Source organism: Dasypus novemcinctus, chromosome 11 (assembly GCF_030445035.2).
Source record: "Dasypus novemcinctus isolate mDasNov1 chromosome 11, mDasNov1.1.hap2, whole genome shotgun sequence".
In the NCBI taxonomy this organism is placed as follows: Eukaryota; Metazoa; Chordata; class Mammalia; order Cingulata; family Dasypodidae; genus Dasypus; species Dasypus novemcinctus.
The window spans coordinates 46,482,384-46,498,036 of NC_080683.1; the positions used below are offsets into that span (position 1 = coordinate 46,482,384).

Below are 15,653 nucleotides of genomic sequence, written 5' to 3' on the forward strand. Positions count from 1 at the left end.
TTGAAATGGGCATATTTTTCTGAGGAATGTGTTTTGATTTGTTGAATGTAGAATTGCTAAGGAAGTCATTTGGGATAAGTGCTTGAAGATGAAAAACAGGTAAAGGAAATGGTAGAACAGAGAGAGAGAGAACAAATTATGTTTCAAGAGGGCTTTCTCTATGGTGAAGTAGGGATTTCCCTATGTAAGCAGAGATTGGCCCATTTCAGTTAAACATTACCATTTCATGAAATGAAAACATTTAATTAATTTAGCAGTTACCATCACAACACAAAATAATTTCATGGGACAGCTTAAAATTTATGAAAAAAAAAAGTGTTAGAGAGAGGCAGGGAATAGTGAGGCCCGCTTTAGCAATAATACATCAGATCAATAAACAGCCTGATTTCTTCAACTCAACTTCACAGACAAGTCCTGAGTGACCCTTGTTCTTGTTTGCGGTCAGGCTGAACTTTGACTAAGAAAGCTACCTAAATCTAGTTTTAACAAGATTAGAGCGATCTGGGCTAGAAGGACACTTTGTAAGCACAAAGGCATGAAGTGCTTGAAACATCAGGACCTGAAATTGTTTGAATCTAATTTTCAGGTGTACAAGAGGCCAATGTAACATGAGCATTACAAGAAATGGAAAAAGTGAGATGTGCTGCAGAATTTTGGATGGAATTTAAGCATGTGATGGATGAATGGAGAAGGACAGCCAAGGAGCTGCTAAGCGATGACTGGTGCTGGAGCTCAAATCTTGGCAGCCAACGAGTGAAAATATCAGGAGGTTTGTAAAAGATTAAGCAAATCACATTTAAATAATATCTCTGGTACTAAGATTTTACAGATAATTGATGGTACATTGGATCATTCAGGTTCTGGATATCTAAATGAAGACTAAGAAGGAGAATATCTGGAAATCTTTTATGATTGTTTCTAATATTATTTTGTAATTAAGAGAAATCTTATAATTTCTCTACTAAGGATCATTTTTTTCTTGGCTGCCTGTTGCCAACCAACTTAATGAACTTCTTCCCATCCAATTACAAGGCATTTCATTATCTGGCTGGCTCTGACCTGACTTCTCAATTCTTTGTCTTACTATCATTGCATCCATTCTCCAATACTTTCTGCCTTCTAGTCATTGCTCACTGGAAAGGTCCTGCCCTTGTCCACCTCTGTGCACTTCCTTGCTCATAGAGTTCTCTTCATTTCTCATACCTTCCTATGTCTCTTTCTGTCAAAATCCTACTCATCGTTCAAGATATCTTCCATGGAATCTTCCTCAGTTCTTCCCATAATAAATAACTTTCCTCTCCTTTGTTCCATTGTAAGAGTTTATTTCTAATTTTAGAACTTTAGAAATGATCCCAGCATAATTCCTACTGGTAGATTTATGCAGCTTTTGGGCTCTCCAGATGGGCTATATTCTGCTTAAGGAATGGATTGCCTTGTTTATCTCTCTATCCTCAAACACGTAACAAACACACCTGTCTGATTTCCACTTCATTTGATGAAGACTCTTGGTTTAGAAGATGGCAATTTAAATGGGAAGAATGAGAAGCTTTAGTTACTATTATGGATGCCACTTGTAATACTGTAATCTTAGCATGTGGGAAAATATTAAATGTGCAAGGTGTCATCAATGTTTCCAGAACCTTAGAAGACAGACTGGGGCCTATGGAGGTATGTGCATTAAAAAAAAATACACACACACACACACACACACACATATATGCATATTATCCTTTTCTTGAAATTTTCTACAATAAATGTAGTCATGTTTAAAGTGTCATATGAACTGAATAATACAAATTGACAAAGTGTTATTCCTGTGCCTCTTTCTACTATGACTTCGGGAGTTTGGGTGAGCCGTTACATTTTCTGAGATTGAGTTTCTTCAACTGTTGAATGAAGTCATTGCAGCAGAGGTGATGTCCAAACTTTAGCTCAGCTTTATTACTCCATGATGCTATTATGTCTCTTACTAATGTAGGTAACTTAAAATTTATATTCAACTTTTCAGTGTGTGTATCACGTATACACTGGTAGACACCCCTGATCTAGAGGGGTTCGGTGGGGAAGAGTAATGTGCTAAATGCTTGATGGTTGGCTGTCTGGCCCAGCCTAATAGTCCTCAGGAGAACAAGGCCCATCCCTTAGCTTTCAGGCACTGAGACATTCAGGATGTCCAAGCTAGGTGAGAGAAAATGCTTTGGGCTGGCATTGAGTGAAGTCTGATTGTTCCATGTACCTTTGGTTGAGTCCCAGAGTCCCATGGCAAAGAAGGCTCTAATTCAGTTAAAGAAAAGCAGGTTATTGAAAAAGTTTTGTGGAAAGCCAAGAGCTCAGTGTCTTTTGCAGTTGTGGGTAGTTTGTCTAAGTAGGGTTTGTCCCTCAATAATATTGGGATTATTTGCTTTATGACAGTGATCAGTGAATCAACAGGCAGGTAGGAATGTGGAGACAGACCAGACTGACAACACTTTCACCTTTCCCACTTTGAGCCAGATAGAAGTTTGGAAAGTGTAAAGCACTAGCAAGCAAAACGGGAGAATAATTGAACATATTTTGTGGTTGAATTTCAACCAGGCTCAATTATTCATCTTTTCCAGTGGCATTTAGGGACAATGAATGATAAAAGTTGCTTCCAGTTCTAATTTTATATTTGTTTAAAGAAAAATCTATTTTAATAGAAGAGAGAAAAGTGAACAGTTGTGTTTCTGTCACTGTAATTAAATGTCTTACAGCTGTGAAAGTCTATCTTTACAACCAGGGCAGAGTAATGCGGGAGGCTACTTACATTAAGGTGATACAAATGAGGAACCAACCTTATGTTTGCTGCCCCTGTACTGGCTGAAACATCTTTACTTTATATTCTGCAAAATATACTTATTGAAAGTGAGTTTTTAATATTATTTTTGAATGAAAGCTCTGATTTATGTCTTTGAAATGTAAAAAGGCTTCACTTTGGAAGAGAAAAGCCTGAATAATATATTATGCCTAAGGATGTGTATGCTACAAAAATTTAAGAAAATAAACAGACTTCCAGGAGATTAAAGGCTTAAGAAAAACTACATTCTCCCATAACAGTACAATGTCAATGTATTTTTACTCTTAGTACCACATTTGTATTGATATGTGATTTACCATTTGTTAAAGTCTTTTGATGTTTTGCCTGGTCACCCAGAAGTTGTTTTCATTTTTCTATAGTCAGCATGTGAAATGTTATTTAAAGGCTCCATTTTGCTTTTAAATATTACCTAATAGTTTCAATTCTACTAAGGTAAAATTTCAACTCAACTGCTTGGACCACCAGGCCTGGAAACCTTTTAGCAAGTTCTGTTTCTCTTTCCATTTCCTGAAAAAATTTATCTCTGTAGACAGAGGTTTGGCATTTGTCTACCTTCCTCATATATTATATATTACTTATGGATCCCCAAGAAACCTAAAATGTCTTGTAGATGGAAAACATGGGATGGATGAGAATCTCTGTAAATCTGCACTGGGATGTTTAATATTTCTCCATTCACAAATACAAAATTTAGAAATGAAACTTTGAAATCAGATGTTTTAAAGAGGATTGCATCTCAATGCATTAAAATGACTAAAGAACACTTGAAAGGAATGAAATCAGGATGCACATTACAACATGGATAAACCTAGAAGATATGTTGAGTGAATTAGGCCAGGTTCAAAAGGACAAATATTTTATGGTCTCACTAATATGAACGAAACACAAGTAAACTCACAGAGGTAAACTCTAGAGTATAGGTTACTAGGAGCTATTAATAGAATGAGGGTTGAGAATGGGAGCTGATGTTTAATATGTGTACAATTTTTAATAAGATTTAATATGAAAATGTGGAAATGAATAGAGTTAATGGTAACACTTTATAGAGAGTATAACTAACACTCCTGATTTATAAATGTGATTGTGGTCTGTGAACATAAATGCTAATTGAAAGGAAGCTAGAGAATAATCTAGGGAATGTATAGCAGTGATTTGGGTGTTAGATGAAGATTGTGGTCAATAGTATAAATATAAGAATGTTCTTTTACAAAGTGTAAGAATATGGTCAATAAGGGGAAATACAACAATGAATGATAGTTAATAGTAATATTTTAATATTTTTGCAGCAATGGCAAAAGGTATCACTTCTGAGGGGCAATAATAGGGAGGTAAGAGAGGGTATGGGATTTTTCCTTTTGGAGTAATGAAAACATTCTTAAATTGAGGTGGTGACAGCACAAAACTCTGGTGAATGTGAGAGTCACTGAGTACACATGCTGAATGAATTGTACAGAGCATGGAACTGTATAACAGTAATCCTGTGGTGAAAGATGGACTAGGGTTAACAGAACAAATGTGAGAACATTTTTCTCATAACTATAAGATATATATAATACTAATACAAGATGTTAATAACCAAGTGAGTTGGGGGGGGAAATACACCAAATGTAAATATGGGCTAAGTTAGTAGTAATATTTTGATGATGTTCTTTCATGGTTTGTAATAAATATTTCACAACAATGGGAGGTGGTGGTGGGGTGATATATGGGAGCCCTGTATGATGATACACATGTTTGTTTTGTAAGTTCACAACTTTTCTACACTATTGTTTATGTATGTTCAAGTATGAATGATATACTTAAATAATTTTTTAATTGAAAAAAAGTGGCTAATGAATCCAGTGGGTAAGTTCAGAACCAATTTTGAAATCTGTGCTCTGGTACATTTCAAAATATATTTCTGAATTGAAGTGTTTTCTTTTTTTTTTTTTTCCTGGTCATCCTTAGTCTCCTCTGGATATAGTACAATCCAAAACTTTTGTTACATTAGGGCACAAATCAAGTTATTATTGCTGTCTCAGCTTTCTAGTAGCAAAAATTATTGGATATGAAATACCCAGAGTCCAGATCTACTCAATTGAATTTGCACTTTACTGTGATACATATCATATTCATTTCATTGCATAGCATGGGGTTTGCAGAACTAGGGATAATCATGAAAAAGTCAATCATGCCTGCCAGTCATCTTTTTAAACAATTAAATTGAATATAAACTTTCAAATAATTTATAATACTATTTTGATTTTCTGTCTTTAAGTATTTCTGTTTATATTTTATTAGTCTTCAGAATTGTTAACTTAAAAAAATAAGATTATTATAAATTTTATTTTAGGGGAAAGAAAACAATGTGAAGCTAAATAATCCCTTGTCTTTCTGTTTTCTTCTCCAGTAAAATAGTTTCTCAGGGGTGTTTGGCGTATTTAAAATCTCCATCTGTCTGACTGATTTATTATTATTACTAATATTTTTACAATCAGTGTTAAGGGAAGCTACTAAAATAACTGAGGAAGAAAAATCTTTTAATTTTAAGCTTTTATGAACATGGATGAAATAATGCATATTTAGCACAGACTGTACATAGTATTTTGTAATAATTTAAAACTTGCTATATCTGCTTTTATTCTTTCTTAGTTCTTTTTTTCAATTTAAGTTTATACATGCTGGTATAAGTCTGTTTTTTTGTTGTTGTTAAAATTCTGTTCTCAATTTACTTATGAATTCAACTATTTTGTTTTTAATTGGCTCTCCATTTACTCAGTTATTTTTTGTAAATTTTTTGTAAATTATGAAACATTTAAGGCTATAAAATTTGACACTAAGATAAACTTTGTATTTATCATCTTATTTTTAAAAGTGGTTTTATTTTTTATTTTCAAAATATCCTATAATTGCAGCATATTTGCATATTTTCCTATTTGCTCCAAAATTTCTTGGGGTAAGTTTTTGTTTCTTTTTTTAAAAATTCATTTCCATGTTAATAGTCCTTTATGTTCTAATAATTTGTTTTCTACCTACTTATTCTATCAAACACTGAAAATTTATGTTATAACTTCCTGCTACTACTTTTTTTCTTGTATTTCTAAATTTTTGTTCAATTCTGATGCTATATTAAGCATAAGAGTTGATCACTGTCATAGAAAAATTTGTAAATTTTACATGACACAATAATTTTTTCATTGTTTGTTCCCCTTGAATTCTACTTTGCCAGCTATTCCTCTTGAGAATCCTGCTTTATTTTATTACATATTTTCTTCCTTCACATTTCACAACCCTTAATTTTTAAGCTTTCCCTACAGCTTGTTTAGGTGTGTCTATTTTAAAATCATATGGTTAGAATTTTCTTAAAAACTAATTACAATTTTTCTTTTTGTCTTTGGGTAGAGTAGTTAAAACTCTTGTATATATCATAGCAAAAATTTTGTCAATTTTTACTTATATCAACTTACTCATACATTTTTCATTACTTTTTTGTTTCCTGTGTTTTTTGTCTTTTTTCTCATGAGCTAAATTTTTTCTTTTTAAAAAATTTTTGATAGTAGGGTAGAAGAAAATCTTTTGTTTAATATTCCATTGTTTTGATTCTATTCTTTATTTCCCAAACATTTTTGAAAAACATTAAATAATCTACTTACTATGTGATTCTTATCTCACTTATCTGAAGATATTATCATACTTGTATTTCTTATCATCTGTATTCCCTGTTCTTTTTAATGTAGTCTTGCTTTTGCAATTAAGATTTTGATTAAATTATTAGACTGCAATTTATATATTCTCTTATATTAATTCTTTTAGCATTTGAATGATTTTGTAATTATATTCACAGAAACTATTTAGTTTTATTACACAGTTAAGTGGTTTTAATGCTCATCTTTCAGTTGGCTAAATACACCTTTGATAACTATTTTCAGCATGACCCCACGGGAAGAATATTTTCTTAGTTCTTACATATCTTATAATACGTCTCTTTTTCTTCAGGGTGAAAAACAGGATTTTGTGTTAAAAACTACTTTGTTTATTAATGTTTTCACTCAAAGCTCTATAGACAGTGACCTAAGTTTAATTTGTGTGTAATAAAGAATGAATACGATTATAAATATGAATAAAACTATTTAAAAATAAATAAAAAAGTTTTTTCTGGCCTGGATGACTACATTTCTTAATTTCTTTGAAATCGTAATAAAAATAATCATGGATAAGAATTCACCACTGAATAGTCTATAAACCCTAGTACTGCATAGCGAGTCAAATCGTTGTCATCCAACTTTGGGAATCTTACACTAAAGTAAAGGGAAAAACAGTCAAAAAGAGGAAAATGTGTATATTATACATATTTGCATATAGTCAGATGACCTTTATTACAAGTCTGAAAAACCTTAATTTATTCCAAGAGAATTGATGTTTTGGGAGAAGAATGAAGAAAAAACCTGAATACTCTAATTTGAATTATTTGTGTGCTGTTGAGTGCAATAGTTCTGAATAATATGTGCTAGGATGTATGCCAGGTGCTGGGTATATGCTCTTTTCCTCAGGAGGTTATATTAATGTGGTAGAGAAAGAAACACCTATGAACAACTATTTTTAAAAGTGTTGTAAATGTGATAAGAAAGGCTATAAAATATTAAAATTAGAAGGTTACAGGGCTCAGGGAATCTAGTAAATGTGCCTAAGGTTTATGCAACAGCTGTTGCATCTCCTTAAAAGACACGTTTCTCCTGATAAAGCCCAATGCTCCAAAAACAAAGCCAGGAATGTTTGCTCTCTGTTTTCTCTACTGACTTAATAATACAAGACCATGGCTGATTGGGTGACATGATTAGGGAGAAAGTGTTTTCTTTTTTATTGGTGAAAACAAGTTTGATCCAAATTTCAACAAGGTGCAGAGGACAGAGGAAGGGAGAATTCGTGTTCACAGTACGAAACCACAAATCAAATTTTAAGAAAATGTTTAATTTCCAGTAACTTGGTGTGTTTCTTTTTTGCTGCAAAAACCTACCAATCATAAGAAAACATTTATTGGAATTACTGATGGGAAGAGAAGACATCTAATTTACGTGTTTGTTAGTGAAAAAGAGCTCAACTGAATGTTAAACTGGATTGGTTCACAGAAATGAAAAGGCAGGAGTCCTGAATGACTAATTCTATCTTTTTAAAACATAGACACATTTATTCAAATTTTGGTATAATTTGAGACTCTTCTGTTTGTTTTCATGAACATCATGAGCAATCAACTAGCCCACAAGTTAAACCTCATGCAAGCATATAATCCTATGGGATCACCCTTCCTGCTCCAATACTTCCTCAAGCCCAAGGCAGTGATTCAATGCTTCCATACAGTGAGTGTGTGCATCCATAGTCCTCAGTCCCTGCTGTGCGTTACCTAGACCTGGGAGGCCTTGTAAATGTTCTAAAGTCTGCTCTGCATCCACCTCCACAAAAAAGAGATTCTACTTAATATGTCTGTCCTGGGATCTGGCATTGGTACGAAAATATTTCCCCTTTTGATGCTGTAATGTACAGCACTGACCTACTGAGAATAACTTTTAGAAAGGAATCAGTTTCCTCCCAGAAAGATAATGGTGTTGGTTATGATACAATGTAATTATTGTGCATTCTTTTAATGTACAATAATTATTATTTTAATTATTCTTTTAACATCTACTTACGACTACCATAACTATAGCTTATATGACTACTCTTTATTTTTACTGCTAGAAGTTAGTGACTGTGCTGAGCTCAGGTGCATTCAATTATCTAAGATATGGTTTGTTCCTCAAGGAGCTGCCTTATGTTAAGGGAAAAAAATATTTCTTCCCTATGACCCACCAAGTTGAAATTCACAACCATCAAAAACATCTCCATGTTGGTTTGCACAATGTGTCTTGTTAATGCAGCATATTTTAAGTGTCTATCTGGGTACCAAACTTATAGTTAAGTTCAAATGTTTATGTAAAACAATATCTAAAAGAGTGATTTAATACATGGTTTTATAAATATGGAATGAACGGAAGACATTCATTGAAAATGGCTGAGTCTAACATAGATTAATAAAACTCTATATGATTTACTTAGAATTTTAAGCATAACTACAAATGACAAAACAAATGGGGCTCTGGGATAAACTTATAATTTTTTCTGTATAGAAATTGGTAAGGTCCTGTCTCAATATAACAGTAGTTTGTCTAGCTACTAAAATGACCACACATTTGCTGCTTCTTTGCTCTTTTAGGTTTGGTGATCCTCTACTAGGTGTCTCACACTAATTTTCCTCTTTCCTGGGCTGTGCTAAAGCAAATATCTTATACTCAGTCATTCACTAAATATGTATATTGAATTCCTATTATATACCAGGCACCACTCAAGCAAAAAAATAAAAGACAAAGGTCTTGCATCTATGGAGTTTTCTAGAGTGGAAGAGAGAAAAAAAATCCATGCATAATTGTTTCTGACAGTGCTCAGTGCATTACAGAAAAGCAAACATGATTAAGGGATTGGGTAGAAAAAGATTGCTGTTCTTCAGTGGGATGTTTAGGGGTCTCTCTGAGGAGATGGTACTTGAAAATGCCCTGCTATAAGGTATGGGTATTTAAGGGAAACTACAAAAAATTGTCAATTTCACCCTGCAATTTACCTAAATTTCAAAGGGTCCTTATCAAAAAGCAGACAATAAATATTTGCTTCCTAAAATTTGTCCTGTAAAACTTTTATAGCTGCTACATACTGCTGAATAATAACTTGGCTCTATATTTGCTTTTTCTCTTTTATTCTCTCTCTCTCTCTCTCCTCTTCTCCCCCTCCAAGCCCCTCTTTCTCCCTCTTCTATTTTACTGGCTCCTATAGTCTGGGAATTTACTGATTATTCATTTCATGGTAATGAAGGATTTTGAAGGTAAAGAAAAAGAAGTTGGGAAAAGATGGAAATATTTATTTCAGAAGTGCCCAATATATAAATGACTTACATTATAATTTATTATTTAATTAGGAATATTTTTACTGGTTGCTTTTAACGTATTTTGGATAAAACTCAAGTGAAATTTTGGTTTTGAAAATCTTGGAAATATCTAGGAATAAGAGAAACAAAGGCAACATTCTACATAAATTCTAGTATTTCTAAAGGTTGTCTACAGAAACCCCAACTATTTGTTTCCTACAATGTATATAAAATAATTTATCTTTTCCACTTACTGAGATTATGTTTACTTAACAAATATAGCAAAGAAAAAAATTTATAACATTAGAAAATCATTCCCTGTACTGATTCAAGCAAGCCCTAATTTTTCTCGATTTGGAGGCAAACAACTATGTGAAATATGAAAAGTTCTGTCAACTGTTATTTTAATTCGGAGATTACCAAGGAAAATAAGTGTTAACATTTATTGCCTACCTGACATGCATACAATAGTATTTGTTCAACATGCATTTGTTACAACAAATCTAAAAGTTATCCTTGTGTTTTCTTTACAGATGAGGAATAGTTGCACAGGGTAACTTTTTCAAGGTCAGATTTGGCATTAGCCAATAACAAGACAGAATTTTTTAGCTTTTTTAAATTATAAAAATCATGCTCTGTTCCCTGTAACATATTCTTCCTAGAAAAATAAGCAACATGGAAGGTATTCATGGAAGATATAGGAGGTGATGCTAATGACTATTAAGCAGCTGCTATTTTTCTGTGAGATGACCCTAGATTTAGATAAAGTATCAGAATTTCCTGCAAAGAAATGTTTTAAATTACATAGTGAAGCTTTATGCAAAGGCAAGTCAGTAAACTTGCTTCTCATTTTCTACAAAGTATAATAAAGGCATTTCTGGTTTTCTGTAATCTACTCCTGATCTTTTAAAGGCATTAAGGACTTAGTCTTGGATTTTGGGTATGAACTATCCCATTTTTACCATGACACCAGTTCTTCAGTTGAATATTTAAGGGCCAGATTAGATCCCAGTAGTGGGATCCTTGGCTGATGAAAGAAATTGTTTAATTATTTTTATATAAATTACTTTAATTTTCCATTGCAATGTAACTTAATAAAACAAAAGTGATGATGCATTTTATTTTTTTGCAAAACTCTCTAGTGATTGCATAGATATGTATCTGTTTCAATCTTATTTTGATCCTCACTCATTCTGTGACATTATGACATTGACATTGCTATGTTTTTCCTCTCTTCAAACTATATTGTTTAATGTTTGATGGTACTTTATGTTTTTATGTACTTTATGTTTTCCACCTGCTTTGTAAGAATTTTCTACTCACTACCTCCCTTTGAATTTTTATAATAAGTCAATTTTTTTAGCAAGTATAGTGTTCTGAGGTTAAGGTACTTAGGCCTGACTCCATTAAGAACATATATTAAAATGGAGCTTCTAGAACTTGCCTTTCTCTCCAAATCAGACACCAAGTGGTTCACGAAGCAGTAAACTGGGGGCAAGTTTGTTTTCTTCTAAAAGGATGATTATATACAAGTTCTAACAGTGCTTCTCAGCCTCTGAGATACAGAGGAGCAGAAAGGAAGGCAGTTCAGGGGTAAAAACCTCCTTCTTCTCCATTAAGGTTTCTGATACCGAGGGTTAAAAAGAGTGGGCAGTTTGACTCCAGCCTCCTGCAATTCTTCAGGAATCTGGGACCTTTCTTCTAGTCAAGGGGAAGATCAGCCTTCTGTCAACACTTACTACACTCAAAACACTATGCTGAATAGAAGAATTATCCACAGACCATTCCTGTAAGGAGCTCTAAAGAAGTTATTAAACAACCATAATATACACTGGGAAGTGGTGACTGTCGTAAAAGAGATACACACAAAATACCACGGGAGTCCTGAAAAGGAAGAAAGGACTTGTTGTTGGGTCATTACAGAGGTGGTAACATGATTAGAATTATAGGGCAGATAATAATATAAAAACATGAAAATTTTGAGGAACAGAGTTTCAGGCAGACAGTGTGTTAGCAAAAACATCAAATATTCCATTTGGTGGGAGTCTGTCAAATTTATGAATGGTAAATATTTTAAATATTGTCAATAGTACATGTTAGTGTTTCAAATTGAATGAAATGCCAGTTATTAAATAATTGTCTCAACTCCAAACCCGTGCTTCTATACTCTGCTGTCTGATGCAAGAGCAGGCTTTCTGTCAGGCTCTGCCAATAGTCAGCAGGAGAGCAAGACTTCAAGGCTGGAGCAGGAAGAAGGGACTTGCTCCTTCCTATTTGTATTCTTTTTTATTTTAAGATTTAGTTTTATTTTTAAAATTTTATTTCTCTCCCCTTCCTCCCCCAACCCCCCCCCTCCCCCCCACCAATTTTCTGCTCTCTGTGTCCATTAGCTGTGTGTTCTTCTGTGTCTGCTTATATTCTCATCAGGTAGCACGGGAATCTGTGTCTCTTTTTGTTGCATCATCTTGCTGCATCAGCTCTCCATGTGTGCAGCCCCACTCCTGGGTGGGCTGCACTTTTTGCATGGGGCAGTTCTCCTTACAGGGCGCACTCCTTGTACATGGGGCTCCCCTATGTGGGGAACACCCCTGTGTGGCATGGCACTCCTTGTGTGTGGCAGCACTACATGTGGACCAGATCACCACATGGGCCAGGAGGCCCTGGGTTTGAACCCTGGACCTCCCATGTCATAGGTGGATGCTCTTATCAGTTGAACCACATCCCCTTCTCCCTATTTGCATTCTGGCTATTAGAGTTTCTCAGAGGAGCATGTTAGCAATGCGTCCTCCCTCAGCTAGTGGCAATGCCTTACCAGGCAGTAGCAGAAGCCAGTTTGCCACCAACACCTGCAGAACCTTCACCCTCAGAGACACCAGCTAACCAATATCCCTTAGTCAGAGGTCTGGGTTGCTGGCCCATGGGGTCTCCTCTGAGCTCAGAGACCCCAGCTTCAGCAGAGCAGCCTCAGTTTCAGCATCCTGGGGCTACTTCTCCAGCTTCCTGTTTTTTTTCCTCCCAGGCCAAGGGGTAGTACCTACTTCCTGGAGTTGCTACTTCCATCCTCTTTAAGGATGCTTCATTTTTGCTTTTATGCTTTTTGTTGTCTAGTTAGCTAACTTTATAATTAGCTAGCAATTTTTTATTTAAAGTTTCTCTCTTAAATAATTGGTATTGTTGCTGTGTTCTAACCAGATCCTGACTGATAAAATGAATGAATTATGTACAACCCACAATTTGGTGGGAATTCCTGTATCACAAAATTCTGTTGGAATGATCATCACTAGGGAAATTCTTAGAAATTTATTTCTGTCATTACAAAAGAAGTATTTAAAACATACATTAAGGAAATGAAAACATGGGTTATTATGATGTTTCATTAATTATTGAAAATGTACATAGGACTTATGACGTTTTTCCCTGTATCACTCTTCCATAATCAGAGAGATACTAGTTCTTTAAAGAATATGGGATAGGAATAAAATACACTTCCTGATTATCCTTAAAGTGTTTTTAAAAACTTCACACATGATTCCTCTACCTTCCTCCAAGCTTGCCACTGTACACCTAGAGTAATTGCTTCTTGCACCTGGTTTCTGTGTGTATGTGTGCTTAACTGGCAAGAGGGCAAAGGAAGGGGAGCAATCAGCCACCTTATCTAAAGGGGAGCATTCTCCACATTATGTACAGTTGTGTGGGCCTCTGGGTGGGGAACAGCTCTGCACAGGGAAACCACCCAGCTGATAAATAGCACATTTGCTTGGGAAGGAGCTTCCTCTGAACCAAAGACATGGGGTTTATTTCTCAGATAATATAAAATATGTATTCTTAATTATACACTTAAATATATATTCTCATTTTAGTCATGGTTAATAAATGTATTATTTTTAGGGATCATAAGTTACATAACTTCTCCAGGAACTTAATTTTTATTTGAACTGTAGGTAACCTACTTGATCATTATATTCAAGATTCTGGAGCCAAGAGTGTGAAAGAGTAGTGAGCAGATCTCTTTAAAAATTTTCATTTCATTCATTTCTGTGGTACACTATTTTACATGTAATTTGAGGTACTTTAGAAGAAAATACAAATTAAAATGTTTCTTTTGCTTCTGAAATCATGAAAAAATTCAGAGTCTATTCATTTGCACTTCATTTATTTACAGGTATCTATGGGATTAATTTTGTTTTGTTAGGAAATTTTTATTAAACTTGAGTTGCTAATTGAACACCATGAAGACATTCAAACTACTTGATTGTGAAAGTATGGGTGTTACTTGCTTACAAATAAGTTTCTTTTGTCATATAATTCAAGTAGAGTAATGAAAGGAGCTTTGCAAATAAAACTTAAGCAATACTAGTCAAAATCTTGTTGCCAGCTGCATTTGTCTTCTATTGCTGTTATAACAATTTACATAAATTACCAAAAATATAGTGGCTTAAAATAAAACCAATTTATTATCTTACGGTTTTATAGCTCAGAACTCCAACATGAGTCTTGCTGGAGTAGAATCTAGATATTAGCAAGTTGTGTTCCTTTCTAGAGGCTCTGTGGGAGAATTAGCTTCCTTGCTTGTTCTAGTTTTTAGAAGTCATTCATATTCCTTGCCTCATGGCCCCATCCCTTGATTTTCAAAGTCAGCAATATTGCCTCTCTCTGACTCTTCTTCCATTACAGCATCTCTATCTTGTCACGGCCAGAAAAAATCTTTTAAAGACTCCTGTGATAAGATTGGGCTCACCAAATAATCCAGAATAATCTCTCTATCTCAATGTCCTTAATCTTACTCACATCTGCAAAGTTCCTTTTGCCATGTAAGATAATGTGTTCGCATTTCCTGGCATTAGGGAATGGGCATTCTTGGGGAACTTCATTCTTCCTACTACATTATTTCACTGATTTTTAAAATATAACTCCCATGTGTAATACAATCTTAAAAAGGGGAGATGGTGCCTGTTCAAATGCAGAGAACCATTTGCCTCATACTGTGATTCTGAGCTGGTGGGAATGGATAAGTGAGGGAGGAGGAAATGGTTCAGATTTACCTAAAATTCTTTTTATAAACTATAGATATTGTTTCCAATAGAGCCAAGAATTTGGTAGGACCCCACTCCCCCAGTGTCTCTTCCCCCATTTTTCCAGAGAACGCTCCCTGTTCTTCATAATTCTGTCTCTACGCTCTAGTTTGGAGGGCTGGAGGGCTGGAGTGCTGCGGTTTTATTGCTGCTCACTTAGAGCAGGTGGGTGGGTGCCGGTGTTCCCGTCGTCATTCCCACAGAGCCCGGTGTGGAGGGGAGGCATGGCCTCTGCTCACACCACGGCTGGTGGGCGCTCACAGGCTCCACAGCACCGGGTGAGGGGAAAGAGCTGCTGTCCCTGCTCCAGTCAGTGCAGGGTGGGGAGACTGCTGACAAGGTTCCACCCACAGTCTCTGCAGTGCCTGTGGGAGCAAGATGGGTGGGCGGAGTAAAAAAGTCCCATTCTGCAGAGCTGACTTCTTCCTGGTCCTTTAGCTTGAGTGAGAATAAGGCCTTTTGCTTTTTCTGGGGTTTGTTTGGTATGAGCCCATCGGTGTTTCTGTGGGCAGCCTGCTCTAATGACAACCCTGGATTCCTGAGGTCACTAACGAGCCAGCCTTTTTCCTCCACCTTTCAGACTCTTCTCATAGCAGCTTTGTTGTAGTTTGTTGTTTTTAGTTGTAATCAGTGAGAGTAATGTGGTGAAATGTGCTTCTTCCAGCTGGTCCAGAACCAGAAAGCCAGGATTTTTCATGCTCTGGCTCTCCTATTTTCCCTTTTATTACTCATTGCTTCTTTTCTTGACCAACTTCTATTTCTCCTGTAAGAGTTAGATCAGGGTTCATCTCCCAAACTTAGCTTTCTTGGTGCTCCT

The 15,653-nt window shown here is 35.1% G+C and overlaps 1 long non-coding RNA gene across 1 annotated transcript in view; it reads left to right on the forward strand.

Moving 5' to 3' along the window:
* The first annotated feature begins 534 nt into the window (after positions 1 to 534).
* The window catches only part of LOC111763638 (uncharacterized), a 93,059-nt gene continuing 77,940 nt past the window's right edge, over positions 535 to 15,653 (forward strand). The window contains exon 1 of the long non-coding RNA XR_002796470.3: positions 535 to 769. This is a non-coding gene — a long non-coding RNA (uncharacterized lncRNA). The remainder of the gene's footprint in view (positions 770 to 15,653) is intronic.